Below are 27,584 nucleotides of genomic sequence, written 5' to 3' on the forward strand. Positions count from 1 at the left end.
TCTCTCCCCTCCCTCATCTGTGTGATGTCTTCAGAGATACAAAAGTAATTTCAAGTTATGCTGCAGCTAACTAAAAACACTCCATCTCCAATAAATGCTCCAACTGTTTTTTGTAGTACCTGCCTGTTCTAAATTGCAAGGATATCCCTGTTCAGGTATTTTCCTTCTAATTACAGAGTACACAAACATGGTATTGTAAGCACAAATCATCATCCAATTTATGGATTTTAAAGAGTATTAGAAGGAAGTAGTTTACCAGTCCTGTTTTCAGCCACTGATTTAACCATTCACGTTTTAGAGAAAACAGCGAACTGCATGTCCCACAGAGAACACACTACTGCTTTAATACCTCTAGAACTGATTAACCATGAAATTTTGAATTCCCATCACTTCTTTAATTCAGACTATTAAATTTCAATTTCTTAGAGTTAAAACTCACCAAGGCACAGTTTGGCTCAGCTCAAGAATGGCCCTTACACCTATTTATAATTAATTTGATTATTTATTAACAAATGTAAACTGATGCAGCAACACCTTGGATTTGAGTGTCCAGACAGCCCAATGGAAACAATTCAAACTGCCTGTATCCAGCTGAATTCTAATGAAGACTCCATATTAACTTTTTAATATATTTCACTTCTACTATTCTTGATTTTAGATTCAACATGCTAAGCCATGTAAAAAAAATTATCACCTTTACCCAAAGCTTTGAATGGTGTTTTGATACAGCATCAAGATGGAGGCAGACACCTATTAAATGACAAATTCACTACCCCATTGTTAATCAAGCATTGTGTGAGGTTACAAAGACTGAGTCAAATGAATCCCACTGACATTTGCTTTTGACTGCCAACTGAGAAAATTCCAATTTGCCATGCTTTTGCCATCTCCTTATGTCCCCCCAATCCACCACTAAATAATAAGTGAAAGTCAGCTTTTGCTTCACCTGACTCCTCATAATTTTAGTACGCCAGGAAAAGACAGCTACATTTTTTTTGACTTTGCATGCTCCCTATTCAGAAAACACCACCCACTGCAAGTAGCATTTCAAGAGGGCACCAGCAGATCACACAGAGGACGCCGGACACAACACTGCCCTTTGGGAGGGGCCTCTGCTTCCAGGCTCAAGCATCCAGTTGCACATCTGAGCCTCACTTCAGCTTCCACAGCCAGCAACCTCACACCTGTGTGGCAGACAGGTTAATTTTGTTTGGGGAAGAAATCAAGCACCTTTTATAAGCCAGGAAAACCACATCAGACATAGGTTCCTGGGTAAGTGCTAGATAAAAACCAAACATGTACATATTACTCTGTTACAGGATAACATGTAACAGCAAATACAAAGGATGGCATTTTAGCATGATGATGATCAAGGAACATACATAATTTTCTAATACAGTTGACTTTTAGAACAGATTTCATCTGAGTTTCTCAAAGTCACCTCTCCTCAAACATAACTGAAATACCTCAATACATACAGCCTTTCTCCTAAATTAAGCTATTTATAATATACTCTCAGAAAAAAGGAAATGCAAGGTGACAGATGACAGTAGCAGACCTCAAAATACAATTTATTATTCATGTGCATTACCTAAGCCCTATCTAGGGACACAGACCTATTTTTCCTTTATTTAAAGCTTTCTGATTATATACAAGTGAGGATACATGCCACAAAATCTACTTTGCTTTGTGCTAACAATGTATGCCAGGATACTAGTCTATTCAACATACAACAACAGAGCTTTCTAAAAATCACACAACTATGCTAAGCATTATTTATAGAATGACGTTCCTATCTTAACAGGATCTCATAGAAGATGTGCTTTTTCACCATAAGTGCTGTTGTGCAAAAAAGCTTAACTGCAGCAATATGAATTTTAGGTTGAAAGGTATCACAGATTTGTTTCATACAGGATTCTGGGAACTGCCTTCTTAAAATCCTAATGATGAGTAGTGACTCATCGCAAGGGTTATGACATAATTCTAGTCTAAAAATTCTAGACTTAGGAATCTAACCTTCTACCCTATTCCTTTTTTTAATCAAAACGCCTTCTCATCTAGAAACACCTCCCCCAAAACTGTAACACTGACCTAATTCAGTAGTTACAATCTATACACACCCACACACATTTATAATTTTCTTTCTTCTCTGTGCCTTGTGTCTTTCAGGAAGGAGAAAATTATTTATACAATCAGAATAGAAAACTGGTGGTCCCAGCAATTTGCTCATTAACACTGACATGCACTAAAATTGAAATGTATTTAATGATTAATGAAAAACTTGTCATTAAGCTACTATTCAGTAGAGCAAAAAGTGTCTAACTTTCAATGTTTAAAAAATACCTGATAAGCAGCAATCACAGAAAAGGTTATTTCAAATAGTTTGTGTAACACAGACAATTAATTTTGATTCGTTCTCCAGGTAAAGATGTGAGTGTACAAGGGACTTAACTGCATCACGCTCCCACACATTATTACAAAGCAATAAATTTTTAAGTAATACAGTAAAAGATGGATTTTGAGTTACTGTAATTGTTATGAACTAAAACTATGCTTATTAAAAGATAGGTTACTTCAAGTAACCTTTTTCATTGATCTTTCCACATCATATATCCGAAATTAAAGACTCTTGGCAGCATAAGCTTCTGGAACATTGGGAACATCCATGCAAACATACAGTTCTATTTGTCCACAGTATCATACAACAAAATAAAGAGGGATGTTCTGAAACTTACTTCAGTTCTTTCAGGATTTTTCTTTTTGTTTAACTTCAAAGCTTAGTGTAGAGACTAAGTGTAGCTAAGCTATGTCTACTTAACGGTACATGACTTCATTTCATACAAGGTGCACCTACACCTACCATTTACATGAATTTAAGCAAGCAGTAAAAACAGAGAAAGTGAACTTCCAAAAGAAAGCATCACCACTTATTGTCAGGTCAACAGCAAAGCAGAGGGACCACAACTCTCAACCCCATAAATATGGTCTCAACGGAGTTATCTAAATGCATTCAGATCTTCAAGCACCAGCTACACAACACTCTGTGCTGGACACTCTAGAGGAATGCTGCAGAAATGCTAGTTTTAAGCAATGTTTCCTCTTCCTTGAGCAACAAATATGAGTATTACCTGGATTATAGACTTACAGGTGTGACAGCCTGATCCTATTGTCTTCTGCCCATAGTTTAGAGTACTGGGGAACTTATGCAGAGGTCTGGTTGAAAATTTGAAGTTCTGACGACATTCAAAGACTGAAGCCTTAATGTGAAGGAGATTTGGGAAAAATGAACTTAAACAACCCTGAAGAAATGAAAATGTCATATTTACACCGTGTTAAGAGAATTAAAATACTCATATATGTGGCATAATTCAAGAATGGGGATAAAGAATTCAGCATTTCTCCCATCACTATAAAAAAAAACAAACCTAAAGAACAAGACATAGAAGGCTAAATGATACAAAGAGTACTTTTGGGATTTTTTAAAATATAGCTCTGTTACTGCAAAATCACGTGGATTACTCTGTCTTTCGGAAAAAAGGAGAAAACTGGAAAATGGTACTGGTTTCTCATGTAACCTGACTTGAGACATAGTGATGAAGAGCAGCATCTGACTACATTTAACTGTTTCAGGTGTAACAGGTAGCTTAAACTTAAGGTTCTCAGATTTCCTTTTCAGGCGATTAGAAGCACAGTCTCTCCTCAGGCTTCTCTGGCTAAAGCTGACCCCCTTTCCTCAAAAGTTTTGCAGTCTCAATATAAAATTTTCATTGAACTGCCAAGCTTGGAGCCCAAGAAGTTCTAACCAAAGCAAAGTGTATTCAGGCTAAGGCTGAGAATGCAGTATTTGGCCCTGCACATCAAGCCAACAAAACCTGACATATTCAAAATGTATTAACTTCTTCCCACGTGGAATAACTTCCCAAAAGACTTCAAAAAACCCAAGGTAATCCTTTACACCACTCAAAGGACTGTCTTACTTCAAGGCAGTGATTGATGAAGGTCAGGTGCTGAAAGGGAACTGGACAGCAGCAACAAGTGTCTTTTTCTAAAAGACATTCATTTGCCAGTAATTTTTGGGGCATTTAACAGTTAGTGTACCACTGATTACTTAAGGTACATGATGCTTTTTCCCAGGTAGTGTAACAAGAGGTCAGGTCTTCAGATCATAGCTTAGTTCTGGCTACCAAACAGAAAAGTCAATTTCAGTTCCTGCTCGGGAGGAGAAGCGTTTTGCTCATGTGACAGTAAATAGAGAAGAATGCCAAAGATACAGCACCAAGAAAACAAGCAATCAATGCCTTACCTACAAAACCAGCAAATGTTAAGACAATTAATGGCATTCCCTTCACTGAGCTGTGGACTTGCTGTCATGCTCTGTAGGCATACATTTCAGGCCACTGGCATGGACTGAGCGCTGAGCCAGACTGGGCCTCTCACCCAGCACAACCATTCATTCACTCTCAGGAGCTTTCAAAGCAGGAGTTACACTGGTTCAACTGGTATGAAACTGTATCCTCAATGATACTCAGTATATCTCAATGACAGAAGGAGGAGGGACATAAAATCTATAGCCCCTGCAATTCTATTCCTTTAATTCTTGTTTTGCACATTTCCAATGATTAAGAAATTACATTCAAGGCACTAGTAAGCAGTTAGATAATGTGGGTTTTTATGCTGGGAGATGAGAATTTTGGTCACAACAGTGAAACAAACCAGACTTTCCAAGAACAGAATGAAGTCAAGTGATTAAAAAAAGCACCAGTAAATGCATGCACTATAACCTAAGAAAAGCAAGCTTGTAAGTCACTTCTATCTAGAAAATGCTAACATCTATTTTAAAAATTGCTTAAAAGTTTTGCACTATGACTTTCACATACTATGCAGCCCTTTTCTTGAATTCAGAATGAACATGCAAAGAAGGGGGCAAGATTTCCTTGCACCTTGTATTACAAGAACAAGCTACAACAGGAAACATTCTCACAATTGAAAAAAAAAAAAAAAAAAACCAAAAACCAGATCTAAGAACTTTAGTATGTACATTTATTTCAGTCAGAGAGTCAGATTCAAACTCATGCTGCTCAGCAACACAATGCTATACTTTTTTCCAATTATACTACTGTTTATTTATGCAAGAGACTGCCCTTCTGTAACCCAAAAAATGTGTTCTTGGCAATACAGCCCATTAGGATTGAATTGATATTTCAGGTCCAAGTGCAATCTCAGTCCTTCACAGTAGCAGTTGAGCACTATAAGCAAGGACAAATCATGGTTCAATGTCTACACTGAAATCATGTTCTAGATTAAAAGGAATACACACATTTGCAATTGATATGATTTGAATGTTACTTCAAACTCAGCCTCTCTGTCTTTTTGCTACAGAGCATTATTATTGGATGCTCAAAAGTCAATGGGAGAAATTGAAACACATTCTCAGTATTACAGGTAGCAAAAAAACAGGCTTAATTTCACTTAAGTGACAAAGGCTTTTCTCAGTAAGACATGGATGTTTACAGCAAAGCACTAGGAAATAGAGGAAATTTTAAAATTTCTGAGCATTGAGGTATCAATGGTTTCCTACTAGCTGCTGAAGCACACTGTAAAGGGGGAGTGAAAGGCTTTGGGAATGTACAGAATGGGAGATATTACAAAGTCTGAAAGAAACAACAGACCAGACACCTAAGTTCACACAGTAGTACTCATCTCCATGTTTTCTCTGCATGAGGATGTGCACAATACAGCCTACAACTCTTGCCAATTAATATTCTTCATAAGAGCAGACAGACATAAACTGTATTTCTGTACTGGCATTGAAAGTTTTCTTTTTTATTAGTTATAACAGTATGTAGCAGTGGTTCAGGAAATAACTGGACGGTGATAGCAACAGGTTCAGTTTCCTAGCAGAAGGAGTCTTCAAAGCTGTTTCAGAACATATAGGTTGGTATACATGCAGGTAGGAAATAACACCTCATTTTTCCTTACACTTAAACCAAAATTTAATTTTGGATAAACATATTGCAATATACTAACAAAACAGAATGATGTATCCAAAAGTTGGGTTTTTTTTTTCCTTTGTGCAATTCATTTAATACATGGTCTCCAAATTTATTCTAATTGATTATCCTTAGTTTTAGCTATTATGTATTTTCTAGTACACACATGATTATCATTCATAATTAATGCATTTAAAACATCCTAGCAACCACCATAAAATAAAATAATTTAAATAAATGTTATACATCTCAGCCTCTTTGCCATATTAGGCAGTATTTCTGCTCTGAATCTAAACACAGAAGATACATCAATGTCATAAAAAAACCCCAGTTTCCAACATTTATAATGTAATGTATTAAAACAACTGATACTAAATATTTTAAAATCAGAAAACCCAAATAAGCTGTACTTAATAGTTTTACAGTATGATCAAGAATCTAGGGAAACCTACATACGTAACTTCTACTAGATCTTGACAAACAGGATATAGTCCAAAATAGCACAGAAAGGAAGGGGGGAGGAGTAGGGGGAAGGGAGAAAAGTAATCAAACTACCATCTCTGGACATAAAACCGTTTAGTGAAACTCAGAGTCACTAATGCAACTTCCTACAGTCTAATAAATAAGATCAATTTAATACTCTTCTTTACCATAAACGTGAAAGACGTTAGAAACGACCTGAATTTCTGTACTGTATTTTTACATGCTTGTCTGACTAAATGTACAGTAAATAAAACAGGTTTAAAAAAAATCTCCACTGATTGAAACTAGAATTATTAACATAATTTTAACAAACAGGAAAAACATTCCTAGTCAAACCCTTCATGTATCAATTCTCAATCCCATACTATTCAATATCACCAGTAACACAGACAAAATTATAAAATTACTAATGAATTTTGCACATGGCACACAAACTAATGGGGTGATAAACAACAGGAACATGTCACAGAGCAATCTGGATCATCTGATAAGCTTGGCACAATAAAATGTGCACTAACATAGCCAAGTGTCAGGTCATTCACCTAGGAAAAAAAGGACATACAGAAAACTTCGTATATATTGGAAAACATGACTAGAAGCAGGGTTATTCTAGAAAAGCAACTGCATGCAATCACCACAATTGCATGTTTGTAGCAAGAATAAGTCTCAGGACTGTTGTCTTTTTAACAGAAGCATATAATTTTGGTCACAGAACTGATAAGAAACTTGCGAATTATAGCCTTTTACATCTAGGGGGAAAAAAAAAAAAAAAAGTAGCAACAAAGATACCCTCCACACCAATCTGCTGCCCCAGCGAGGTGAGAGTGCAACATGCTGAATCAAATACCTGAACCCATTACAATACCAGCCACAGGACAGAACACCAGAGACCATCCACTTCCAAGGCAGCCTAGTTGTTCTGGGGCTTTCGACTACTATTTATCTTATTCCTTTGCAATAAGGGAATAAAGATGTCCTTTTAAGACTGCTATGTCTACTCTCTTCAACTTTTGGGCCTATCAAAGGAGAAAAATAACTGAGAAGACAGCAGGCAAGTACTATAGGAACTGTATTTGGAACTGACATTTTATTTTCAAAAAAGCAGTAATTGCCCATTAAGCACATAAACAAAATCAGAAAAAGCACTGAGGACCTGACTCTTCCCTACAACTTTTGAGAAGAGGTACACAATTTTCTACACATGACATAGCATTTCCTTTTTAGTTCTGAAGCCCAAAGTTATAAATACAGTAAGATATTATTTCATGCTAAGAGCTTTTAAGCTGTAGACTTCCAGAACAAAACCAATACATCCAAAATGTGTGTTTTCTAAATCTTTGGCTAGTCACGCAACAAACATTTCTTGGCTGTTTGAAATAGCATACGGAGCTAAGAAGACCAGCTGATATCACTACCAACTATATATAGCTACACTTTCAAATAAAAGTAATGTCCATACACAGAAACCATTTTTAAACATAACTTTTAAAGCATAAATGATAAAGAGCAATATACCCAGTAACACTATTCTTCATACCAAGCGAGAAGGGAGGATGCTGAATGCATTCTCAGGACACCGAGTAACAATAAGTAACTGAAAGGGCTTAGGAGTTGTACCTTCCAACGTATGAGGAACTAAGTACCATGATATTGTTATGGTTTCACATTTGAAATTAAAGCAGACAGCAGATATAAAATATAGGCAAAATACAGAACTAAATGCAAAGGAAGGTCTAGGTTTAATAGGTTTGAAACAAAATCAGTAATAGTAGGGTGTAAAAACATGACTACCATCTATGCACAGGAAAAAATACCAATAAGTCTTCAGCATTAAAAAACAAAGCCAAAGAAGCACTTCAGCAAAAGGCTCTTAAAAGGACTTCAATCATGCCAGAGAAAGAGCAGTAAACACCATTTTTACCAAAGTCTAGTTTTCTTGAAAGCAAGAACTCAGCAGGAAAGTCAATTCATACAACCCAAGAAGTATACTAGCTTCTACAAGGTAATGTTAAAACAAACAAAACAAATCTGGTTTTGTTAACATGTAACCTTTTACGCAACTCCACCAACCTAAGAAAACGGTCTGATACATTTATGTTTTTGTGTTGAGCAGTACCTGTTTTTAGAATACTAAAGCAAATTAAAACATGGCCAAAATTTCTGTTTGCAAAAAGCTGCCAATCTCACTTTTGTTTCATCTTTGTAAGACGACTGCCCTTAATACTACACTTTGCAGTAGCTTAAGTCTACTTGATTTTGTTTGTGTTTGGACATTACATCACTTCACAGCAAAGACTGTTTTTTTCTCATTTTGTTCAGATTTGCCATAAGAAGTCTGCAATATTCACATTTGGGTTGACAAAAATAAACAAATGTTCATGCATCTACACAGATTCTTCCTCCAAACAGCAAACTCCAGTTTCTTAACCACTTCAGAAGCTCCTTCTTTTCCATCTTTAGGAACGGATATTCCTTTCTTCCTTCATGACCAAATCCTTGGACTTTTAACTTCATTAAAGATTTGGGGTTTGCATCTGATATTGTGAGGGTAGCAGTGAAACCATTGATGCATATCCAGAACTTTAGTTCTGCAACTTATGTGGGAAGTTTTTATTGTTATTTTAGGTTGCATTACATTCCATAATTTCTCTCTAAATCAGGTCCTAAAGTTAACTAGAGAAGAACATGAGTTTTGTCAATTCCAAAAAGCATCCACAAAATATCTCACTTCTTTTTGAGAGCTGGGCTCAAACCCTTAATAATTGTTAAGAACCTTTATCCTCTAGCTCTGATGACCTTTGAAACTTCTTCGGAAGTCATGTTCTTCTTTTGCTGAAGGGCTCACAAACAAATACCAGATTTTTTTAGCACAATTTTGTAGGCAGGATTGATGAAGGTAAAAGTATGAAGTATCCACCTCCTCCTCCAATGAACAGAATACAATATTTAAGAATAGAATTATTTTCCAGCTGGAAGGGACCTACAGTGATCATCTAGTCCATAAGGATTACAGATAACATTAACTGCAGATAAAAAACCCCTAAAAATTAATGAAACAAGTTTAATCAAAACACTCCCTTTGATCTGCTATACTACAGCAATTTAATACTATTCATCCTTTCCATTCTTCCTGGGGAACAGAGCAAAAAAGGAAGCTTAACACTTCAACATTCCATCCTTGGAAGATCCCACTGAACTGTACAAATGTCCAAATCATCATTTCTCATGTTCAGTGGCATCCCTAGCCTTGGCTTCCCCCTGAGATACATAAATACATCATGGTTTCTGTTATTTCTGATGAGGTTCACACATTCTACAAGGCTACTGGTAGGTGCTGAATGGCTTTTGCTACCTTCATTCTTTCTCATGTATTTGAAGGGAAGCATAATGGCATCTCCCAGGTTCATTCCACTTGCAGCTTTAAAACATGAAATTATTTATAGTATACTCCACTTAAGGATTTACAAAACTCAACACTATAAATATTTGAAATGTTGTCTAAAGCCATTCAGCCAATGAATTATGGATATCACTACAATGTTATTTCTACATTTTACTTGCACGCTATTCTTTGTTAAATCATGCTTATACACAGCACCTGACATATCACTGTAGTGTGCAGTACCCAATGTCACTACCACAATTATACTATAAAGTGTCCGTTAGAATAGCTAAGTTTAAAGTTAGCCTGCAAAAAGCAGGATAGCCCCTTCTGATACCCTTCATGTTTTCTATGGAGAATTTAAGGGCTTCTCTGAACTACGTTAAACATTACGCTACCAAAAATCATTATTTAATTAATTAATAATTATTATTACTAGTCTATGCTCCTAATACCCTGTGACATTATCAACACGTTATAGAAATTTTCCCTTCAAATTATAAAATTAACACAACTTATTGCTTGGTTAACTGCAAATAATTAAAGCATGGTATAGCATCTAAACCAGATATTAAGTTGGAAGCATTTCACATTCTTGAATCATGACAAAATTAACTTTGTGAAATACCTAGATATTCTGAAATGTTTTAAATGCAAATAATCTAAGTATTCCCATTACTGTACTAGCATTAATTTATCTTTCTTTTAAACTCTGCTTTTCATGTAATGTTCAATTAGAAAGCACAAACTAAGCACAGGAACTCAACACTACCATCATCATCAAGCATAATTTAAAATGTCTCAAATACATCAGAAAGTTGATATCAGCATTAAAATTCATGTCTCAATAAGCTTCCTCATAACTGCTTAACAAACTTACCCAAACTTCCAACTAGTTTTCAATGTACCAACTGCCTAACTCAGCCTGGAGATTTTTGTACAGTTCCATGCTAGATAATTGCAAGTAAACATTTTGCCATTTCCTGTTGCCTTACAACTATCTCAGTCAGAAGATACTTGCTCTGAAAAAATCAAGCTTGCACAAGCTCACTAGAGATGTTATAAGCAGATAGCAAATTTTTTTTAAGACTGTCTGCCTTAAACATGCTCCACTCCAACTAAACTTATACAAGCCATCTGCCTAAGCAGACTGAATGCTCAAGAAATCACTGAAAACGTTCTATCTGCTCCAGAGAACTTGTATAACAACTCTCCTTAAAAATCCTGGCCTCTCTACAGGGAAATAAGAAGTGGCAACAGGAACAGCAGTTTCTGTCTTCTGTCTTAATGCTCCTTCTGCCAACCCAACGAAGGCTGTAGTTTGATACAAATGCAAAAAGGTAAACAGCAGAGGAAGTTGGATAGGAACAAGTAATGAAGCCCCTAGAAAGTACATTAAGAACAAAGCAGGGTTGGAAACAGAATTACTTCCACTATAGCCACTCCCCCACAGAACCAAAAAGTGATTCCACTGTCCCAGAAACTTAATATTCCTGCATCTATAAAACCTATCAAAAAGCATGTCATAACTTACTTTGAGAAATGCAGGAGGCAATTCATCAACTATTACCACATCTTAAGGGCTGAGGATGGGTTTAAAAACTCTGTTGCAGCTCTGTCTGAAAACCAAGACGTGATTCAAAAAAATTAACCCACCACACAAAAAACCCCCAATCCAAAACACACATTACTGCTAATCTCCCTGCACTGAAAATGGTTAACTGCTAAATCCCATAAACCACCTTGCTAAAGAGCACCTCCTTTCAGTACACAAAACAGACTATAAACATACCAGTTTTCAGCTGAATTCACCAGCAGGCCAAGGGAGACAAGAGGAATGTCGTAACTCTTCTTTTTAGGGGCAGTGCTTAAACTAGCACAAAGTGACAGTGACAGGACACTCACAAGGTAGTTTTGGCACCACAGTGTGTATGTGGACCTTTTCTTCTTCCACTGTTGGAATCTCAGTGAGAAACAACAATCTTTATTCCTCAGTAAGAGTATTATATCCTGATAAATTTTAGAACAGAAGTTTCATTGTACTTCTGCATGTGGACAAGCCTTAGCTGAGGTACAGCTTCACAGTCTGTTTGAAACCAGGTAAGTCTCCACTGTCACAAGAAGAGAAGGAGGGCAATCTTGCTCACTTTCATCCTAACCACCTTCTCACCACTAGTATTAGGCCCTTGCGTCACCACACAGTCAGCCAGATCAAGAAGCCAATCTGGCTGAAAGGTAACTGGGGGAAAGGAATGAAAATCATTTGTTTTCAGCTGCATTACATGCCGTATGAACACTAACAATGGCATGAGAAGCAGGAAGAATACATAACCATGGATAGAACCAACTCTTTTACCATCAGTGTAAATCTATCATGAAATGCACCCTGAAAGAGGAAAAAGGAAGGAAACAGAATATGGATAATTATAGTTAGCACATATTTAGCTATGATAGCAACCAAGGTTCACATACATTAGAGCTGAGATGAGTCTTGACAACACAGAAGTGTCATAAAGACCAAAATTTTTCTCAAGCATAATGGGTATCACAGGAAAATGCACACAGAGAAAGCTGTTTAGTGCATGATAAACGCCAGGAATGTCAGTTCATGACCAGCACAAGTTCAGTCCTGAAAGAAATACTACGTAGCTGGAGCAAATCAGCCTAAGTGTGAGAAGTTTAAGAAGGTGAAGGCAAAAAACTCTTTGCCCTGGAAATTATGATAAAGCCAGTGGAATGCTTAACAGATCACAATGAGTCAGGAAAATGAATTTAGCAGTAACACTGTGAATAATCTGATCTAAAGTACATAAATTAGTGACAAAGCTACAGCAGGTAATGCAAATGATGAAAATAAAACACAGAAGCTGGCAAAAATTGTACTTCTGCTGATCAAAAAAAAAAAAAAAAAGAAAAAAAGGCCAGAGTTATGAAACTGTAAACAAGACTGCATGATTCAAACATTATCTGGAAATTCAGGTCAAAAAACCTGGAAATAGAGACAACCAAGTGTGAGTAACTGAGTACAGCAGCTGTATTCACTGTGACAGTCAACGTCTCACTGCTTTTTAGCAGAAGAAATGTTCATATAACAGAATTTTCTGTCTGTGCGAGAGACACAGACAGACAGAAAATGCTCTCTAAATTTGTCAAAGGCTCAATTTGACATTTTTCTCCTACATAATTTGGGATTTTTCAGACTAATCCAGTTTCCACTGTAATTTCATTTCTATCAAACTAAGTCCCTTGGGTAAACAGTAATCAACTGAGGCACCACGAAGAAAAATTGTCCATACCTTATTTGTTACAGAAGTTAAATGATGTTTTACAAGAAAAGAAACAGAACTGCAGAAGTCAAAGGGAAATCTCTGGGTTATAAGGCAGCTATACAGAACTCCTGAGAAGTTACCTCTGTCTGTGTCTTGTTCGTATACATTGCTGGAGTAATCACAGATTTTTCAGATTAATCTCTTCATCCTGTTCTCATTTTTCTGGGTACTGAGATGAAGCCAAAACTGAGGAAGAGCAAGGGAGCACAACAGAAACTTAGCCAACATAAGCTGTGTCTACAACACCTGAACACCTACCAAAAATCCACTGAAAAGTTATGACAGGAGTACTTTTGAAGTTTACATCCTCTGTGTCTCAATTCTTCATCAATAAAACAAAAGACAACACAAGCCTTTTAATTTACAGAGTGATGTGAGAAATAATATGTTAATGTTTGGGAAATGTACAGCCTAAGAGTGAAAAGCACCTATCAAGTTTATTAACAGAATTCTACTCAGTATGGGTTCAGACTGATGTAACAAACACCTTTACAGAATGAATTCCAAAGATAAAATACTGAATGACAATCCAATTCAATTCATCTTCCAGACTGAATGAGTCAAGGATCCAATAGGAAGAAGAGTTCATAATTAAAGTGGGGGAAAAAACCCACTGGTTTAATGACCAGTTTCATTCTCGTATTTCCCCATTTTCCACTTCTATGTAAATTTAGAGGAATCTTCTTAAATTACCCATGGCTCAAATGAAAATATCCCCCTTGAAGAGTAAAATGCTTAAATAGATCATGACTTGTGTATTTTTTCCAAGGCTCTTTGCATCATTTGCTTTTCACCGCACACAATTTTTAAGTAACTTCACTGAGCTATCTGATAACTCAACTGAAAAATCAATAATAGAAGTATTTTAAAAATCAAGCTTTTAGTTCTGCTGAGGAATCCACTCTGAAATACTACAAATCCCAAGTCTTGATGAAATAATATATACTATAGCTGAGAAAAATGAACACTTGCATTTATCAAGCATCTGAACAAAAATAAGGTACCTCAAACATCAACCTCATATTTACAAATTCAGCAACGCAAAGAAAAAAACCAACCAATTATACACACCCTGTGACAAGTCGTCTGTAAAGAAGACACCTTCTTCCCAGCAAGAAAGCCTCTCCAAGGTATACACCTAACGTCACCAATTTTGGTAAAACAAAACATGTTACCCAGGAGCATTAGCTACCCACAAGTATGAGAGAAATAAAAAAAAAGTCCAAAGGAAGATATCCACGAAGACAAGTGGGATATCCACTAAAATTCTGAATTCATAAGTAACATTTTCAAGGAAAAATGGCACAAGAAAACACAGAATGAATTAAACAGAAGATATTCAGGAAGGAAAAGCAAAAAGGTAAATGCACAGACACTACTTTTATCATATTGATAAAATCTCACCACAGTGTTTCTTTAAATCAGACTAGTAACACCAGACTAAGCAGGCAAGTTAAGAGCAAAGTACAAAAATCTAAACAAAGAAAACCCTCATTTCTCATTAAGTGAAAACATCTTAAAAACCATGAGAAGTATCTAAACAGAAAACAAACGTTTCCAGAGATTGTGAAAGAAGCAGGTTTTTTATACCTACTGTACCAGTCTACAGAAGTGTACCCCAAAAATAATGTCTTTATAATTCCTATAGATGGAAAAGCCATTGCAGCTGAACAGTTTAAATGTCAACTTGGTTGTTAAGGTTTCTCCCCTCTCCCCCTGCCATTTCTGGCACAGAAGTCCTAAGAAAAGAACTTAAATTCATCAAATACACTGGAAAAGCTGATTATGTTAAAGAGATATGGAATAAAGAATTCTAGTGGACAACTGTAATTTAGAAGTTAAATGACATACAATGATAAACATATTTAAAGCAAAATTTTGTTGTTAGAATGATCAGAAGTAAAACTAAAGGGTTAGTCTTCATTATAAGTGTGAACTACCACTATTTATCATATTTTCAGACCCATGAAGAACCACAGTAGCTCATCAACACTAAAAATCCCTCAAACTGTATTTTAGGTTTAGCATAGTGTAAGCACATAAAAGCGTGAAGCAGCTCTCACAGCAGAGATTTTGATTCTCTGCTCTCAACTGTTAGTTACTTGCTGCTGGTCTAGATAATGTATACAACTTCTGCAACATCTCAATCTTCCTGTGCAATCCTCACACCTACGGAAATATAAAACAAACAGCACCATCAAGTGTCACGTACAATTTCCATTTTAGAAAAAGGTGATCTTCACAAGTACCAACTAAGGATCAATCAATACAGTGCATCCGAATCTCCAAATCAAGCTCTCATGTTGGCTACTACTTGTCAACAACAAAACTAAACTAACATGTTGGTCATTCACTATCCTCATGCAAGCTGCCTCCAGGCACCATATCAGTTGCTACTGGTTCTAAATATTCATTCCGTTATCAGGAAAGTGATACAAAAAACCCCAAAGATTCATGACAGGATACATTACCAAACCCTCCTTCATCCGGTCAAAATTCTTAGGATGGTGTAGATAAGTGAAAAACTTCAGTCATACACCTGCTAACCAGAGGCTGATACTGATCATATGGGTTTTCTTCCCATGGCTGAAAACACATCAGCTTACAGCAAAGTTTCACTACCACTCTGCTACTTGCTGCATCCACTGCCACTGATGAAAATGAAGCTTTTCATTTCACTTCAAAGCTTTTCATTTTATGAAAAAAATTCCGTTTTCCCACTCCTAAAAGATGGAAGGACAGGAAATTATGGCTTCTCAAATGCCATAAGGGGAATTCATGTTTCAAGTTACATCTTCACTAGACACGTTACAAATCGTCAACCACAGCCATCTGACTAAACTGCTACAAGAATAAGAACAGTAAGAGTTTTCAGGCAATCTGGCGGTTACCTTCCTGTCTTAATTACCAGAACTATCAGGAAGAAACTCTGACACGGCAAAAGAGCTATAAAGCACTTAAGAAACCTGACATTACTACCTCACCTAGGGAAAAAGTTAGTACATCATCTTAAAAAAAAAATATCCCAGTGCACGTGTGTGTATACACACACACACAATTATAAGCAGTCAGGAAAAGCACCTGGGATTTTAAGTTCCCACTGTGATTAATAAAGCACTGTCTGAAAGACACATGGAGGGCTGTGCAAAACTGGAGCCTGAAACTGTAGAACAAGTCACTGGAGTTTTCACCTTCAAGCTCCGTCAAATTTGTGTCACAATTTAAAAAAACAATAATGGAAATCCTAACAGCTAAAGGATTCAGGAAAATGCATTAAAAGGAAAGGTCGGAGATCACCAAGCAATTAACATTTTATTTCTATATTAGAAATATACAAAGTGATATAAAATATAGCTTAAACTATAGCTTAAGCTTTTGGTTTATCAAAATTTTGGTCTTTCACCAATCTATTCACCTAAAAATTAAGCTAAGCAGATCCACCTTTCTTATTTAACTTTCAAAGTCATGGACTTTTTCTGTTGAAACTTATTCAATAACACACCAAAATACTTCATTGCTAAAACAGCAGAAAAATTAAACACTAAAAGATGCAAGGCTCATTTACTGAGATGCCAGTATATTTTGACAACAATGTTTATTCTCATCTTACATTAGAGAAGTAGGAGACTTTTCTTCCCCTCACTGTCAATTTTAATTTCTGGACAAGAAAACTTAAGTTTCACCCACAGGCAATACAGGCCTGTCACCACTATCCCACACCACGGTGCTATCAAGGACACTCCCCTCCAAGCAAAAAAGCCTGTCTGGTAACAGAGCAATCTTATCTGGCACACATCACTACTGTTTTTTCTTTACTGAACACAGTTCTAAACAATCTCCTTTTTCTTCTTTCACGATTTCAGAGCATTATAGCTAAGACCACCCTAACACAACAATACCTTTTCCTCTTTCCACACCTGGTCCTGCTGAAGCTAGAGGAAAGGTTAAGCAGCAATTGAGTGACTTAAGGATTGAAGCCTATGAAATTTATAATGTCCATGTTTTGTGCCATTCCATGTTGACATTAAGCTGTTAAAAAAAGTGGTACTTCTCTTAAAGGCCCTTCTAGGAACAATTTTCTATTACTTGAGGTTTGGGTATTTTACATGAAAGCTTATTGAAGTTAGCCCTGAAATTTCCTCCATGTACTTTTCATTATTTTTAAGTACTCATTTGAACAACGCTTCTGTTAAAAAAAAAAAAAATACTAGGGAAGTCATTTACACTTTATAGCAGAGAGGAGAAGAGGACATGAGCAAACACTAAGGAGTCACATGTTTGTGTCTTGCCTTCAACATATTCTTGAATCTCAGCTTTAAAAAAAAAAATTGGAAAAAAGGTTTCTTTCTGTGAGAGTTTTCCATTCACAGATGTACATCTTTAAGGAATGATGCAATGTGGAATTCCCCTCTTATGAGTGAATTCATGGCCAAACATTAACTACCGAACAGTATGATTTGCTAAGATGTCCATGCAAAGATCTACATGCAAGAAAATCACATTCTTCTGTTGGTAGTTACATGCACAAGGAAAACAAATCTCAAAACAGGGTTACATACTGGTTTTCTAAGCGGATCAAGGATGCTACAAATAAAAGTTTCCCACAATAACATTCCTGATAGCTATACATTACTTCTAAGGCAGCCTTCATTTTAACTTCATGAAAAAAGTTGAAGATACCAGCATTTGAAACATGACTAGATCTTAAATCTACATCTCATAGATCTCTTTTGGAGGTATACTAACACAGAGAAGTTAACCAAAGGCAAGTAATCATTCTCACAGTTAATACTAACTAATCCTTTAAGAAAACCATCAGTAATGTCTCCTTTAGAAAGCAATGAATATACATGTACCCATATGGGTTTTATTCCCATCATTTTAATTTTTATTTGAAAACACATCAACAGCTGGCAACCAAAAAACGTTGATATCAAGCAGATTGAATTCAGCTCTCAAATAAGATGAGTAACTAATGGCTTCTTACAAAATGCAGCAAATATCAGAAAATTCACAACAGAAAATGCAAAAGGAACTGGCTGTGGTGTTAAGCTCCCTTAAAAAAAAAAAGGGAAGAAAGATTTTACACTAAGTCACAACTGGCTACTTCGAGACTTTATTTACTTCACTTCTCTATTGTGGGAAAGTTAATAACAGCTCTCCTGTAACCTTACCAACAACTCAATATTTTAAATGATTTTACCAAACCAGATCTACAGAAAGTGCTCAAAGCACCAATGGGCTCAAGCAGACACTGTAATGTCTCAGAAATGCAGCAGTTGACATTTTGAGGGTGCAAAGTCATGACAGAACAGCTTTCTGCCACTGTCTATTCAAGACTCTAAACAAGAAGATCCAAGTCAAAACCTGGCTCTGCCATGAAGTGCAGAGGGAAACTCTTAACCATATTCTCAAGGCATGCTACAGCCTTGAGCATAACAGAGACAGCCAATACAACATAACTGTTTTAAAAAGGTAACTAACTCATTACGAAACTGTAATTCATTATAACAGTGTGAGAACTTCAAAACGTTACTACATAAATAAGAGAACAAAAACTACATTTAATACATGAAAAATGTCACTGCTTTTTTCTAACACATGAATCCCAAATAGCTCAAACTTCCCAAGCAGAAAAATCCAAGTCTCACTGGATGCAAGCATATGCTTAATCAAAGATCTTCTTTTCTGTCCTTTGTCTCTGCTATGTAAAGACTGTTTAACTACCATTTTGCAATACAAACGTTTACCAAACTGCTCTTCCTAAACATAACAACTGCTTGGCAAGACAGCTAAGCAACTGACATTCATCACTACTGGATACTGCAGAATAAGAACCTCTTCAGAAAAATGGGACAAAATAGAGGTTGTGGTGAACATTCTACACTGATGGTAAAGGGCAGGTATAGCAATATAGCTTAATTTTTAATTCTTTTTCATTAGGTTTGTGTCAGGGAGATAGTATGCATAATAAAACTCAGTTATGTAAAAAAAAAAGTTACGTATTTATACTCCACAAACATCGTGTATAAGACAAGTCCACAGCAACAGCACACAGCATTGTGCAAAAGGCAAGGTATTACAACAGAAGACAGACATTATCAAGCTGTGTTCCCAAAACATACCCTCAAGTACAGCTTTAAATTTGAGCTCTAATTTTAAACCAGGATGATATGGATAATAAAACTGGATGCAGCTGCAGTTTCAAGAGGAGACACATTCATGTTACAAGAAAAACTTAAGATACTTGAACAAGAGAAACCGTGTCCACTGTTCAGATTAATGCTAATGCTAACATCCAGGAAACAATTTTCTAAAGGACACAAAAGCCTTCACATGTACAGCCTTTCAAGTGAACAGAAAACCCAGCAAAGTTTCTTACATCTTCAGACAACCACTTCACACCAGTCTCTGCAAGTGCTGGATAAACAAGTCTACTGGTTTGATTAAACAGTGTTTGTGATTACAAGAAAAAGAACTGAAGTGTAATAGTTTTGGGGGTTTTGCCAGGTTTGGTTTGTTTTTTAAAAAAAAATAAATAAATCACACTTTAAGGGAACAACAGTAAGAGACACCTTTGATTCATTTACTTCACAAAGGAGGCTATCCTGCTCAGGATGTTTTCAAAACATGCCTAGAGTTTTTAGATCTCTCTGGAGATATAAATCAGTATTTCTGGGGACAAAAAAAAAAATAAAATACTCAGAGTACTGCCTAACACAAAAGTGCTTGCCATTCAAATACCTGAAGTAGGTTCCAAACCTATTTCTAAGCCAGAGCAGAAAGGACTGAAGTATTTCCCATGGAACTTAATGTATTTTCAATATACACCTGATAGAAACATAATTTTAAAGCCATTTAAAAGTAATTTCTTCAAACTAGTAACTGGATTCCTATTTATTTTTACCCAAAGTTGTATTCATGTTGGAAGTCCTAAACTAATTTCCACTTTAAATGTAGGATGTTTGGAACAAAGGTGTTACAGGTACCTTTACTTTCTTAAAAGTCTATTTAATTTTGTGGAATAGACACTAATCTACTATTTTTGTTTATCCTCGGTCTCACTTGTAAGAATTCCAGAATAGTAATAAAATGCACAAACCTAAAAGTCTGCATTTAGAATAAGAGAGTAGTTGTGCTCGTCTATCTGTGTACAAATGCACCACAATGTGGGAAATAAAATGTTTATGTAAGGGTGACAGCATTCCACAGATACACAAAGAGTAAACAGTTTTCCTACCACTATCCTTATTGATTACCACCCTCCAGATGCAGTCTTCCTGTCAATTCAATGGGCAGAAGTATCACCACAAGGGCAAATTCTGCAAGACTCGCAGCAGCAGCCTGGAAAGATTAAGACAGAGGCTACCCAAAAGAAATACAATTAAGAAAACCTACACAAAAGTAAAAAAAGGTATTGGAGTGAGAGAAAAAAGTTACTATGATATAATCTTACATTTATTTTTAGCTAATTCCCCCTCCCTCCAAAAAACCATGCTGATACTTAAGTCTCTTCCACTGCAGCTTTATGTTTATGTTTTTCATTCAAAGCTATCATTAAGCATCACCCTTGTCCAGTGTATTGCAATAGAATAATCAATACCTGTATTTCATATGCTCCCCCAAAATTCTTGATATTAGCTACTGTACTTTGTTGGTTCCAAGAATAAACATTACTTCAACTCAAAGACTCAAAAGCATTATTAAAAACAAAACCAAAAAACCCCAACACCCTCATGCATGACTTAGATTTTGCTGAAATAAACATGTTACTTGATCAGGAACATTTATGGTGGAGAGTCCTGCCAATTTCCCAAAGTAAAACCTTAAAATATCAAGAATAAAGTTAGCTGTCTACAGATTTCAGTCGCCCCTAAATCCTTCTTACTAGGGACACCATTTGAAGTCCATAATCAATAAAGGTCAATCCTCCAAATACTCATCAATAGTCCTTTCCTAAACATAACAATTTTAGTATCCATTTGTCAGGCATTTGAGAAGCTTGCTGAAAAACACAGGTTACCTAGTCCATCTGTCACAACAAGTGTTGCCACTAGTATACTTAACACTGCATATTAATATCTAAATTCAACAACTTTTTAAAAATACAGGCCCCAGTTCTGCAACTAGGTCAGCAAAAGTGGGCCCTGTGCTAGCTTTGAGCCTGTGACTTCAGAGGGTCTTTGGGCTGATACAAACGTCCAGTGATACAAATACAACTGCAGAACTGCGAATATAAATCAAGTTGCACAGAGAACATGAAGACAGCCGAGACAGACACAGTATGTCTACAGTGAGCCTCAGAGTCCTTTGAACATTTAATTACAACAATTCTTTTCTGAAAGATTTTTTTTTTCCTGTACGGTTGTATGTTGGGTGTTACTGTACATCTTCAAAATAGTCAACTGGACTTCTGAGGGAGCAACCTGAAAATGAAACGTGGCATCTTAAAAAGCACCTCCACATTTTTGGATGCTTCTATGAGAACAAAGTCACTTAAGAACAAAATAAATAATTTTCAAAGTGTGTGCTCTCTGTATACAAACAATGCTGCACAAGGTGGGACAGCACACGTTAACAGAGTGATTACCAACCCCGATAACCCATCCAACTGGTGAAATCCTACGTTTTCTTGAAGACAATAACAGAGAATAACCGTGGCCAAACCGCATGCAACTACCCCTGCCGCACACCCTGGACAAGGGGAGAGGGTTATATCGCCTAAAACAAATCGCAGCAGACAAGCCCCACGACATAACTTCGAGGCGAAGCGGCAGGGTGAACTAGAGAAAGAAGATGCAAAAAGCGACAAACGCTTTTTGTGCATCGAAATAGAGCTGCTGGAAGCCGAGACTAGAGGAGTGGCCTACGTGTTAATAATGTTTACAGCGGGCGTGAACGAGCTGGTGCTGGCGGTTTTCATTGAGACTGTAAGAAAAGCGCCTCGGCAGGGCCTTATTTCCAGGCGTCGCCCGGGCCTACACGGCTCCAATCACTCCACCTCAGTAATGGCGTTCGGTGCGAAGGGAAGCGAGAACCAGGGGAGGCAAAGCTGGGTGCAGCGCTGCGGGGAGCCACCCGGCCCTCCTCACCCGGCGGCACCGGGGGGGACGGCGGGAGGGGCCGCCCGGCGGCTGGCGGAGCCCCCCGAGGGGCGCCGAGCACTTCCACCCCCCGGCAGTCGGGGAAGAGGATGAGGAGCCGTCAGCCATTTTCCCTTGCCCTCCAAAACACCAGCGATGCAGGGCCACACGCCGGGGGCTGCGAGGGAGGCGCTGCCGCCACCCGCCGCACGTTATCCCCACCCCCCCACCCCCGCCGCCCGCCCCGCGGGGCTCGGCTCGCCCCCTCCTCCCCGCCGCACCCCGCCGTCCCGCACCCCGACCCGGGGACCCCCTCCCCGGAGAGCGTTTCCCTCCGCTCGGCACGGCGGCGGCCGGCTGCAGCGCCAACAGCTCCCCCCGCGCCGCCGCTTGGCCTCGCCGCGTCCCGGCCCCGGCCTCGGCCCCCGGCCCCGCCCGGGCACAGCGCTCCGCCACTCACCCCCGCACGGTTTCCCCTTGTCCCGCGGCTGCTGCTGCGACGACCCGGTGCCCTCCCGGGTGCTGCCGAAGGAGCGCGGCCGGGGACTGCCTCATCCCAGGCAGCCAGCAGGGCAGGGTCTCATGCCAGGCCCCGCGGTCCCGGGCGTGCAGCCGGCTGGCTGAGGGGGCGGCTCCGCTTCCCCGGTTCCCCCCTCGGGCGGGCGCCGTGTACTGCGACGGGAAGAGGGAGGGCGAAGCCGCCACCGCTGCCCGCGCTTCAGATCCCGGTCCTGGCCGTTCCGCTCTCTCCGGCGCCGGCGGCACCGCCGGGGCGTTTTTCCTGCGTCACCAGCTCCTGCCCGGCGGCCCTGGGCTTCGGCTCCGGCTGGGGCTTGGCCGGGGCCTGCGCGCTCCGCTCCGCCCCGTCCGGGGACCGAGCGCACGCGGGGGAGGGGGCGCACACGCACCCCGCGCCTCTCGGCGGGGCCCGGGGCTCGGCTGGGCGGCAGCGGCCGCGGCGCGCGGGGGCAGGCGGGCGGCGGGCAGGCGGGCGGGCAGGAAGGTGGCAGCGGAGGGGCCGGCCCGGGCGGCTGGAGCGCTCTGCGCTGACGGCTCCTGTGCGTGCGGGGGGAGGGGAGGGCGGGGGAGGGGGGAGGGAGGGAGCGAGGCGAGACGCGGCGGCGGCTCCTCGCGCTCCCGGCGGCGGCAGCGGCGGCGCACCTCCGTCTGGCGGGGCCCTGAGCAAGATGGCGGCCCCAGCAGAGCCTTCCGCGCCCGGCCCGCGCCGCAGGCCCCGACCTAGCGCAGCGGCGGCGGCTCCGCCACCCGCGCGGCGTGACGCGCTGCCCGCCCCCGTCCCCCCGGACTGTCACTCACGCCGCGGCTCGCCCGCCCGCCCGCCCCCACCCCTGTGTGTGCGGCGAGGGAGCGCGCGCGAGGAGGGCGGGGGGGGGGGGAGCGCTGGCGGGTGTGCGCGCGCGCGGCCGTTTCACGTCGGTTGGGCTCGAGCGGGTTCCATTGTGACCCGCCGGGCGAAGCGCGCGAGGGCCCGGATAATGACGTCAGCGTGGACGCTGCCTTCTGGGCCCGGCCCGGCCCTCCCCTGCCCTACCCGCCGCGGCCGCCGCGCGGGGCCCCGCCGGGGTGGGGGCGGCAGCTGGGGCCGCTCCGGCGGCGCGTCCCCTTGGGCCCGGTGGTGGCGGGGCTGGCCTTGGTGCGGTGGCGGGTGGTGCCGCTCCGCCTTCGGGTCGCCGTGCGGGAGGACGGGCGGACAAAGCCGGGGCGGGGGCGGGCAGAGGCGGCCTGGCTGCCCGCTTGCGGCCCGGGGTGGGCGGCGGTACCGGGTACGGCCCGCTGGGGCAGCGCGAGCAGGCCCGGCGTGCCCGCTCTCTGCCCGGGGCCGGGAACACCCTGGGCAGGCAGGGGGTGAGGCGGCATTGTCCAGCGGCTGCGGCTATCGCACCGGTCAGCTCGGCTGTGGCCCGGCCTTTCTTCGGGCACCGGCCGCCTGTAGGCCTCGGGCCCGCCGCCTGGCAACGGGCTTTGGGCAGGGCCTCAGGGGTGCACGCACCGGTGACTTCATTCCTCATCGAAACGCTGCCTCCCTCAGAACATACCTGGTTAGGGGACACCAGCGTTTTAAAAATCCAAATGGATCTTTCGTTGCTCTTGTGTCTTCCTTTGATAGGTTTGCATTTACGTACATGACTATAGAATGAAATCAGTAGAACTCCAAACTATGGAGATGCTTTATACAGCAATCAGGGAGACTTTAAACCTGGATTTAAAATTTGGGAAAAATGGGAAAGCATGCCTCGTGGCAGGACAGAAGTTTGGCACACATGGGGAACTTGGGTCTCAGAGAGTACCTGAAATGGTGCTTAATATTTTGTTTGTCAGTATTCCAAGGTCAAAGTCTCATTTTAACAACATCATTCAAGAATTTCAGAGCAGGAAGTGAAAAATACAGTATCCAGCTGAAAACACAGGAGGAATTTAGGTTGCCTGGGTTGGAATTTGCTCAAGAGGCAAGGGCTAACAGCCCTAGCTCTTGTGCAAAATGTTTATCTTTTGAACCATGCAGTGACAAAGACTAAAATACTGGTTGCTCATTGCAGGAGCTGTGAGTGGGTGTTTTTCTAGAGCTCAAAACCAAATGGTGATACCTACTGTCATTTCCTATTTTAACAAAGTTAGAGTTACCCCTTCTTTTGCTAATCACTAGTTGTATTATTTGGGAAGGAAATCTGAAGTACGTCTCTGCATTAACCACTCGGTAAACAAAACAAAGGATGCAGCTGCTTCATCACTACAAATGCAACAGTTTGTTTACTGGAAGAACAATTTTACATGCATTTTCTTTGACAATAAAACGAAGCCATAACCTTGGTGAAAATCTGTGTAAGTGTAATCCTGTTCATGCCTGGGTTAGAAATATGTGTAATAGAAAGAGCAGCCCTTTTATCTCGGTGAGTTTCATGCCTCTGAGCATCCCTTATGGCATCCCTTCTTTTTTTGTCCCCGCTCAGTTACTTTGGGCTTTCCCTCCTATTTCCAATTTATCCAGTTTGTTCTGGGAAAGCATTTAAAATTACTGCACTTAAAATGCATTTAACTTCCCTTGCCTGCTGCAGGATTCTCTCTCAAGCTTTTCACTGTTTATGACTTACAGTGGCACGATGGCACCTCAGACAACTGTATATTTTTTGGCACTTCTTATCCTTAAACCGCTGTGTTTATTGATGATCGTTTCTTTTTATTGTTAAGTAGACCCCTGTTTTAATAACAGGCCAAATACTGTGTTCTCACTACTATGGCTTTTTTGGCAGAGCCAAACAGTGACACATCAGTGGATTTTCATAATGTGCGCAATTGTCCACCAAGAAATTGACAGTCAGTTCACATAAAAGTAAATGAAAAAAAAAGATATGAACAATACTTGTGGAAACAATACTGGTACAGCTTGTAGCAAGTATTCCCTCTTGTGAAGAAGGGTTCTTTCAGCCAAAAGAGTAAAAGCTCCGATTAACTTAATTGAAACCTTAGGTTTGGAACAAACTAAGAACCGATTCCTCTTCAGCTTTCCGGGACCTTTGGTGGTATTTTTCTTATTTTAGATTCTACTTTATGTACAGTTTGCAGATGCGTAATGAGATATAAGAGGAATTTTGTATGGGAAAAAAAAATAAAGGACTTCATGTTTATTCTCTTCCTTTTTTAATTTACCTCCTTCCTGTTTTAAAAGTATATTCTGAAGTGCTTTGACAGACCAGCAGTTGCTTGTAGCCGTGCTAATCAAAGGTCATGATAGGCTGAAGTAGACAGCTATTTATGGCACCAAATAAAAGAAGATATTGGGAAGGCAATGGCACTTTGTGGTTACCGAACAAGCAAACTGCACACCAGACTTCTGAGTGGGGAATTCTTCCTGGTCCCCCAAGCAAAAATCTGTGCCCGTCCCTCTTCACTTGGGCTTCCAGAGTTCTCTGGGGCCATTGCCATGGCTCATCTTGTATGACGCTGCTTTGCCTTTGGAAAAGATTGACGCTTCCCCTCCCCCCTGATACTGCAAATAAATGTTACCCGTTTATCTTTGTGCAGCAACTATGGAAACAAAAGGGTATGAGTGAGATAAATTGCTGATTAAAGAATATCCATGGTATGAAGACGGAAGTCAGTAGGCACTCACAAAACTCACTAATTGTTCTAAAATAAGTGTCCACGCAGAGAGCTATGACAGACTAATTTATTCCCCAGTAGTCCTTCCGGTTAATTCCCCTCTGTACACAACCGTCGGTATGATTAGAAATGCTTTTGCAACATTTTTAATTTGGTGTGAAAATGTGGGGAATGGAGGCGTTTCCCTGCAAGCTTCCCAGCTCACGCGCTGCAGTGAGCCTATCAAACAAAAAGTGAAACCAGTTGCAAACTAGTTGGTCATGTTGTTCACTGACTAACTCAAAATGAAGAAGGAAATGTTGCAGTGAAGGAATAATTCAGAATTTATAAAATCTCTATGTTAATGCATGCATTTATCCCCAGTTCTTAAACTGATTAATACTGCGCTGCTCCATAGACAAAAAATGAAACTTTTAATGTTGGTGATGCAGAGTAGCGCTATGGGACTTTGCAACTGGGTAGCATGAAAGAGCAATAACAGAAGAGAGAAAGCAGAATTTTTCCCCCAGACCCACAAAAGATCATTTTTTTCCTTCAGTTCAGCCCCTCAGACACTGCATTACATAGCATCTACCAACTCTCAGGAAACAAATAAGCAGCGTAGCAGTTAAGGAAAGTTTCTATCAAAAAGAAAATAAAACACTGCTTGAAAAGCAACCTACTGCCTGGACACTAAGATTTGTTGTAAGGGATCATGTCAAGGATCAATCTTGCAACATTTTCAGTATTTCTGGGCCCAATCCAGTAAATCACTTAAGCACATGTGTAGTGCCCTTGGTTTACATAGTTTTTCATTGACTTATTTGAGCCTGTGTGTAAATGCCAGTAAGGAAAAGAGTACTTTGCACTTGCCCGAGTCTTTGGTTTATACAGCATATATTTTTGATAGTATTTTGGCAATAATGATGTGCAGGTATATGTCATTTTGTACAACACTGATTCGTAGGATGTCATCCCTTTCAGAAAAGAACTATTTTTCAAAATTGTCATGTCTAACATTAAATAATTATATCATAGTGGTCACAGAACATTATATAGATGATTATATTTTCATACTGGTAATAATAAGTCCCAAATACAACACATGAGTGGTGGACAGCGTCTGATATTTTCACACTTGTGTTTGGTGCACATGTTGGTTGGGTAAGGCATGACAAAAATGAAGGATGATTCCAGAGATGTGCAGAGATGTTCCCCA

At 40.1% G+C, this 27,584-nt stretch overlaps 1 protein-coding gene across 5 annotated transcripts in view; it reads right to left on the reverse strand.

The window, feature by feature from the left end:
- USP9X (ubiquitin specific peptidase 9 X-linked) overlaps positions 1 to 23,223 on the reverse strand; it is a 107,359-nt gene extending 84,136 nt beyond the window's left edge. For 3 of the 5 annotated variants that reach the window (XM_074814526.1, XM_074814522.1, XM_074814523.1), the window contains exon 1: positions 22,728 to 23,223. The gene's annotated coding sequence lies outside the window, so the exon portion shown is untranslated. Of the gene's footprint in view, positions 1 to 11,389; positions 11,414 to 20,424; positions 20,529 to 22,727 lie in introns of those variants that run through there. The other 2 variants (XM_074814524.1, XM_074814525.1) reach the window with 2 other exon arrangements.
- Between the last annotated feature and the right edge of the window lie 4,361 nt (positions 23,224 to 27,584).

The sequence above is a fragment of the Strix aluco genome, chromosome 2, assembly GCF_031877795.1.
Source record: "Strix aluco isolate bStrAlu1 chromosome 2, bStrAlu1.hap1, whole genome shotgun sequence".
NCBI lineage: Eukaryota > Metazoa > Chordata > Aves > Strigiformes > Strigidae > Strix > Strix aluco.